This window comes from Homarus americanus, unplaced genomic scaffold, assembly GCF_018991925.1.
Source record: "Homarus americanus isolate GMGI-L3 unplaced genomic scaffold, GMGI_Hamer_2.0 scaffold25013, whole genome shotgun sequence".
In the NCBI taxonomy this organism is placed as follows: domain Eukaryota; kingdom Metazoa; phylum Arthropoda; class Malacostraca; order Decapoda; family Nephropidae; genus Homarus; species Homarus americanus.
Window position 1 is genome coordinate 4,280,060 of NW_024722158.1, and position 8,502 is coordinate 4,288,561.

The 8,502-nt window shown below is 45.6% G+C and overlaps 1 pseudogene; it reads right to left on the reverse strand.

Annotated features, from left to right (window-relative positions):
- Positions 1 to 741: 741 nt before the first annotated feature.
- LOC121862013 lies at positions 742 to 7,803 on the reverse strand (annotated as a pseudogene).
- Between the last annotated feature and the right edge of the window lie 699 nt (positions 7,804 to 8,502).

Here is an 8,502-nt window from a genome sequence, read left to right on the forward strand (position 1 = left end):
CGGGTCACGTCTTTATCACCACCCTTCCACAAAATGGGACTAAAGTGCAGTGATCTTAATTAGTACAGGCATCCCTCGATATATGAAAAGGTTCTGTTCCTGATAAAATTATTTATAAATCAAAATTTTGTGCATCAAATGTGATTTTCACATTGACTTCATTTATATCATTGGAGACACTGTACTGTACACTCCTACAAGGAAAATTGCATAAAAAAATACTTATACTTACATCAAATACAATTATTACTGCATATTTAATGGGAAAGAAGATTTAAGTAGGAATAGATAACAGATATAATGACATTCTGCTTTAGAAAATGTTTAGGCCAAATAGAATATGGTTTAGTTTGGTAATGAGGGTTTTTGTTTAATTAATTTTCAACAATTATTTGGTGAGTTTTCATTCATATACCTGTACATACTTAGAAGCTGTTGTGATTAGTCTAGATGTGATGTACTGAGGGGAGGTGAGATAACATCTACCACTGATGCTGTGCAAGTTAGATTAGCATTAAGGTAAATGGCTGGGGGGGGGGTTAATCTTTGCTTGATCATTATGGCTTTGTTTGGAGCACAGAAGATTAGGCACCCAGGTTATTTCTCTAGATCAGGGGTTCTCAAATTGTTCTCTGGGTACCCCCTGAGTTACCACCAGTGACCCATACTCCAGCTGGCGGGGGTTAATCTTTAGGTAGTCAAGCGAACCATGTCTATATGAATATGTTGTTTTAACTCTTATCAAAGGCACTCCTGGGTGATGATCTTATTGGGGTTGTTGTTTTTGGGCAAGTCTTGCTTCCATCCTTCCTTGTGGTTAAATGCGTCAGGTCTGCCTCGATCTCAATCACCTGCAACAGATTGGTCATATAGAATACAGGAAAACTGGAGTGCTGGATGAGGCTCTTTGGCGTGTGGCAAGTGGCAGGAAGACCTGGACCTAACACACACCTGGACCACAACACACACACACACACACACACACACACTGGACCACAACACACACACACCTGGACCACAACACACACACACACCTGGACCACAACACACACACACACACACACACCTGGACCACAACACACACACACCTGGACACAACACACACACACACACACACACACACACACACACACACACACACACCTGGACCACAACACACTCACCTGGCCCGACACATATCTCTTAACGATGATGGCGTTGCCGAATATGCCCCCACTTTCATGCGACCTCGGTACCGTCTCGACATAATTGTCACCGCACACGCCACATTTCCCGCCATTCTTCCCGTACTGAACTGTGGGGAGGAGGGTACAGTGGTAGGATTTATGGTACAGTGGTAGGAGTTTACAGTACAGGTATGCAAGTGCTGGTACAGAAAGATAATGTAACTTGTGGAGATATGGCCTATAATTACAGGTATACAGTGAGTCAGTGACAGATATAACTTCAGGAACTTGGATGTCTGAATCTCAGCTGATTTGAGCGGCTCACCAACAAATCCTCCGCAGTAGAGTTCATTGTCGTTGTAGTTGACGGGGTTAGGGAATCCGAATCTCCACATGGCGTTCCTGCCTGCGGGTTTCATGAGGCGCCCATGACCAGACGCACCAGCCTGTGGAAGATAACATGACTGTGATGCAGTTTGTGATTGTAATGACCGAGTGTTGAAAATCGAGGCTTTTAATCGTAATATTGCCCTCGTGTTTCGATTATCAATGGCAGTGTATAGCAAGGAAAAATATAATTATCCTTTGCTTCAAGTGTGCAAAATGGCTGCAAGATATCAGTGTCAGTAGAGGAGGAAACCGCAGTATGGGATACCTGTCACACTGGGTAACACCCTTCTCACATGTGTACAGTCTAGGACAGGTGTAATAAAGGTTAGGACAGGTGTAACAGGCGTACTACTCACCAACAGGACTGTCAGACACAGCAGGGTGACAGGTAATTTGCTCTTCATCCTGGAAATCAATAACAACAGTCAGTCACTAATAGAAAGGAAAAAACACTATGATTACCTGAAAAATCTTTGCCCCACAGCTTATTTCACCTAAAATTAACCAATCCAATCCAACCTAACTTAACCTATAGCATTAGGGTGGTTAATCTTTAGGTGAAATAAGCTGGGGTGGAGAGTCTTCAGTTGACCCTATGAAATATATAGATGAAACAAAGTGAAAAATATTGTCACTTATATATGAAAAATATTATATCAGATAAATAAATGAAAACAGTTACAAATATGTGCAGTAAACGAGCAAAATGAAGAATTCTGTCTCGAGAGATATTGAATACATGTACTGAGTATACTCGTTCGTATCTTAATATCTAGTATACATAGTCAACACATTGATTCACAGCACTACACACTGATTCACAGCACTACACACATTCACAGCACTACACACTGATTCACAGCACTACACACTGATTCACAGCACTACACACTGATTCACAGCACTACACATTGATTCACAGCACTATGCATTCATTCACAGCACTACACACTGATTCACAGCACTACACATTGATTCACAGCACTATACATTCATTCACAGCACTACACACTGATTCACAGCACTACACATTGGATTCACAGCACTACACACTGATTCACAGCACACACACATTCGCTGCACTACACACTGATTCATGCACTACGGACCGATTCGACAGCAATTGCCACACTGATTCATTGCACTACACATTGATCTGCCAGCACTACACTGACTACAGCACTGCCACACATCTGCGCACGCGGCATTCATTCACAGCACTACACACTGATTCGCCAGCACTGGCACATTGACTACAGCACTACACACTGATTCACAGCACTACACACATTCACAGCACTACACACTGATTCATGTTAATTGGCTGACACCGATCTGCACAGCACTACACACCGGATTCGCCAGCACAGCACATTGATTCACAGCACTACGCATTCATTCACGTTAATTGGCTGGCCACCGATTCACAGCACCACACATTGATTCACAGCACTATACATTCATTCACAGCACTACACACCGATTCACAGCACACATTGATTCACAGCACTACACGCCACCGATCTGGCTGGCAGCACTGGCACACATTCACAGCACTACACACCGATTCACAGCACTACACACCGACTACGGTGCACCACACACCGGATCTCGCCACAGCACTACCATTGATTCACAGCACTACACACACCGATCTGCCGGTACCTGGCACATCCGGCCAGCATTATGCATTCATTCAGCACTACACACTGATTCACAGCACCACATTGATTCAACAGCAGAATTGATTTGCAGACAGCACACATTCACAGCACTACACACTGATTCACAGCACCACACATTCACAGCACCACACACCGATTCACAGCACCACACTGATTCAGCTGCGCACCACATTGATTCACGTTAACCTGATTCACGCGCACCGAGATTCACGTTAATTACACACCGATTCACAGCACCTACACTGATTCACAGCACTACACACTGATTCACAGCACTACACACTGGATTCAGCAGTAATATCTAGTCTGAAACAGCACTACACATTCATTTTATAAGTTTGTAGTCTTCAGATTATTAAAATTCTTTTGGAGGATTTACTATGTCAACGAGAGAGAGAGAGAAAGAGATTTCTTTACCCGGAATTCTCTCCACTCTAATCTTCCACCTATGCTGTCTCTTTACCTATAATTTATATCTACCTCTATAATATACAGTATAATGTTTTATATATAATTGATATGGCGAATTTCTGTCCAGTGCAGTGAGAGAAGGGTGGTGGTGGTGGTACTGGTGGTAAGAAGTGTGCCCGCCAGAGTACCTGCGGGGTGTTGACATACTGACCTAGTTGTTCTCTCTCAATTAAGATGTTTACTGTAGACTTTCATCATAATAATTAAAAACTTAACAATAATAATGGGTGGATAGATGGATGGGTGGGTGGATATATGGGCGGGTAGATGGGTGGGTGGGTGGATGAATATCAGAGTATGGAAATTAGAAAGAACAGAGAAGGGGTGGGTGGAAGTTGTGTTGTGTAGTGTGGTATGGTATGTGCAAGTGTATGTGATAGGGTGTGGCATGGTATGTGTGTGTGGTGTGGGTATAGTGTGGCATGGTATAGTGGCATGGTATAGTGGTGTGGGTATAGTGTGTATGGTATAGTGTGGCATGGTATAGTGTGGGTATGGTATAGTAGGGCATGGGTGTGTGTGGGTAGTGTGGTGTGTGGTATAGTGTGCATGGTATGTGGTGGGTATAGTGTGGCATGGTATAGTGTGGTGTGGGTATAGTGTGGCATGGTATAGTGTGGCATGAGTGTGGTGTGGTATAGTGGCATGGTATAGTGTGTGGTGGGTATGGTAGTGTGGTGTGGTATAGTGGCATGGTATAGTGTGGCATGATATAGTGTGGTGTGTGTGGTGTGTGTGTGTGTATAGATTGGCATGGTATAGTGTGTGTGTGGGGGGGTATAGTGTGGTGGCATAGTGGCATAGTGTGGTGTGGCATGTGTGTGTGTGGGTATAATGGCATGGCATAGTGGTGTGGCATAGTGGTATAAGGGTGGCATAGTAAGTATGGTATAGTGGTATGGTATAGTGTGGCATGGTATAGTGTGTGGTGGTATAGTGGCATGATATAGTGTGGCATGGTATAGTGGTGGTAGTGGCATGGTACTGTGGTGTGTATAGTGGTGTGGCATAGTGTGTGGCATGGTATAGTGTGGGTATAGTGTGTGTATAGTGTGGGGTAGTGTGGTGGTATAGTGTGGCATGGTATAGTGTGGTGTGGTATAGGTGGCATGGTATAGTGTGGTGGGTATAATGGCATGGTATAGTGTGTGGTATAATGTGGCATGGGTATAGTGTGGGTATAGTGGTGTGGTATAGTGTAGTATGGTATAGTGTGGTGTGGCATAGTATGGCTTAGTGAAAGTGGCGTAGTGTGGGTATGAGTGAAGTGGTGGTCAGGCACGAGGGCACGGAACCTAGGGTGTGCCGAGTCAGGGTCCAGTCAGCTAAGGTGAATGACTCTGCTGGGAAAGGAGGAGGAGGAGGATATGAAGAGAGAGGATAAGAAGAGGAGGAGGAGGATATGAAGAGGAGGAGAGGATATGAAGAGGAGAGGGATACATGAGGGAGGAGGAGGATATGAAGAGGAGGAGAGGATATGAAGAGGAGGAGGAAAGATAGGAAGAGGAGGAGGAGGATATGAAGAGGAGGAGAGATATGAAGAGGAGGAGGAGGATATGAAGAGGAGGAGGAGACGCAGAAGAGGAGGAGGAGAGGAGGAGGGAGAAGATGAAGAGGAGGAGGAGGATAAGGAGGAGGAGGAGGATGATATGAAGAGGGAGGAGAGGATATGGAAGAGGAGGAGAGGATAAGGAGAAGGAAAAATAGGAATAGGAGGGGAAGAACAAGGAAGAGAAGAGGAGGGTGGTGGAAGAAGAGGAGGGGGGGTGGCAGCCTGGTCGTGGTGGGTCAGAGACAGCCTACAGAAGGACCCTAATGGGGCTGGACTGGTTCTGCTGTATGCAGTGGCAGCAAGACACCCAAGTGGCTCTTCTTTCTTAAAGAAGGACAGGTTGGGGAAGGGACAGTAGGAGGCAGGAGAGAGAGAGACCAGGCTGTGCTGGGAGAAGCTATCGTGGAAGAGGGAAGGAATTTCTCCTGAGTGACCTACCTGAGGTGTTGGATGAGGTCACCCTCCTCCCTCTCCCCAGTGTTTTCTGCTCCCCTTCTCACTTCTCCTCCTTCCTTCCTTCCTCCCTGCCTCACTTTCTTCCTCTCCTCTAGAACACTCCACCACACTACCACTCTTTTAGAATTATTTCATCAAAGACTTCTGAGCAAAGATGACCTTGAGTAGAGAGAGAGAGACGGGGAACATTCGTTTCGGGTCACCAACGCTCACCATTGCCAACCAGTCTGTACTACGTTTTCTCGACCCCCCCGGTACTTAGTTTTGTGGTAATGCATGTTCAAGGCTACATGAACAGATTGACCAACCTGTGTGTGTGTGTGTGTGTGAGAGACCTTGTGTGTGTGTGTGTGTGTGTGTGTGTGTGTGTGTGTGTGTGTGTGTGGAGAGAGAGAGAGGAGAGAGAGAGAGAGAGAGAGAGAGAGAGAGAGAGAGAGACCTCAGTGTGTGTCTGTGTGTGTGAGACGGTTGGTATGAATAGACATAACCAGATTCTAACGACCTTGAGTAAGAGAGAGAGACAGAGAAACAAATACAGGGAGAGAGAGGGGGCACAGGTGACGGAGGGAGGAGGGGGCACAGGTGACGGAGGGAGGGAGGGGGGCACAGGTGACGGATGGAGGAGGGGCACAGGTGACGGAGGAGGGAGGAGGGCACAGGTGATTTGAAGGAGGGAGGAGGGCACAGGTGATGGAGGAGGGCGGACCCATCAGTTGTGTGAGTATAGTAGGGATTCCGGCCCCTCTCCTAGGTCATTCACCTCCCCCCCTCCCCCTTACCACCATTAAGCTACACCCAGTCTCTCACTATCTCACCCAAATTACCTCCCCTTAACTATATAATTTTTAACCGTGAACCATTGTTATATTTTCTCTATAGTGTAGGTTAGGTTGGGTTAGGATAGTGGTGGTGGTGAATGTGACGATGGTGGTGATAACGGTGGTGGACGAGGTTGTGAGGATGGTGACGGGGTGGTGGTGACGATGATATTGGTGGTGGTAACAGTGGTGGTGATAGTGGTGATTGTGTTTATATCCCGGAAAATATTGAGGTCAGCCCCATACCCCCGAGGCCAGCATTCACGGAACATACCTAAGAACATAAGAACATAAGAAAATAAGGAGTCTGCAATAGGCCGGTTGGCCTGTGCATGGCAGCTCCTGTCGAGAGTTACTACCACTCTATCATCAATGAGTCTATCCAGCCTCCTTTTAAAACTTTCCAGCGTTCCAGTACTTACTAAGAAGTTGCTAAGCTTGTTCCACTCGTCCACCACCCTATTTGTGTTCCTCTACCTAACCTAGCCTAACCAGCTTAACCTAACCTAACCAAACCTAACTTAGACAAGATACAATGCTCATATGAAAGTCTTAAGAGTTGTTCAAGTGTAATAAAACCGGTATATCTTTATATTTTAGTTTATTAATTATTATTTTTGTTAGGTTTATTAAGTTTTTAAATAGGTCATAATTTTGGACACCCTGTATATTACCAATTAATAATCTAGCCATTGGTTTTGGATGACTCTGTATTAGATAACATTTGAATATCGACAACTGGTTCTGGGGAGTGTTAGTGTTCTAGCTTCTTGAGTCAAATACTTCGTTCTCAAAATGGCCAAAATAATTCGTATTTGTTCAGGTGTTAGTATGTGAGTTTTTCGTCTTGTTGACAGTAAGGAGACAACATAGTGCTTACCCTCTTTATCTGCCTCAAAGGCTTCATTGTATTTTATTTTACTCAAACTGGAATTTTGTTTGGATTATGAGATGAACAAAATATTACAAGTAGGATTTAATTATAACAGGAGATGTTAGGTTAAGTTAGGTCAGGTCAGGTCAGGTGAGATTAGGTTAGGTGAAGTGGTCTTACCTGAAAGCGCGCCAGGTGGTGGTCTGCTGCACAAGGTGGTGGCCGTCACTCCTTGCTACTGGAGAGATAGGGAGGGAAGGAGTGGAGGACGTTAGCTATAGGTGGAGAGGGCTGGGGATGAGGAACTTCGGCGAGGTGTTCACTAGGACAAGGCCGGAGCCTCACTGACGATGTGAGCACGAGGGCTGTGGAGGTAACCCTGCTACTCTCACTCCTTAGATAACACTACACCCACGCCCCGCCCACAACACGTCACCCATGCCTACCACACGTTAGCTACGCCCACCACACGCTAGCCACGCCCGCTAAAGAGACTTCCTGGCGAAAACAGAGGTCATTCACCTGTTGCCTCGATGAATTTACATTAATTTTGGCATTTCCTTCAAACCAGTCTTGGCTGACCACGACCCACCTGCAGCTGGCGGAGTTATGTGTGTTTTTCTTAGGCTTTGAGTACCCAGTCATCCTGTCAGGAGGTTGGTGCACCCCTGGAGGAGGAAGAGGAGGTTAATGTAACCCTGGAGGAGATAGAGATGGACAGAGATTGTTAGAATATTGGTCATCCATATCTAGAGATAGATAGACAGACAAACTATATTACATTAGGTCAACTAACAACTCACATTACCACCACTCACACCTTAATCACATTGCACCAGCCCTAAGACTCTTCAGGGCTTTGTGATATGGTGTGGTGTGCTGTGTTATGGCGTGGTGTGTTATGGCGTGGTGTGTTATGGTGTGGTGTGCTGTGTTATGGCGTGGTGTGCTGTGTTATGGCGTGGTGTGCTGTGATGTGTAGTGTTATGGTGTGCTGTGGTGTGGTGTGTAGTGTAGTTATGGTGTGTGTGATGTTGTGTATGTCTGGTGTGGTGTGTTGTGTGGTATAGTTAAGGTGTGCTGTGTTGTG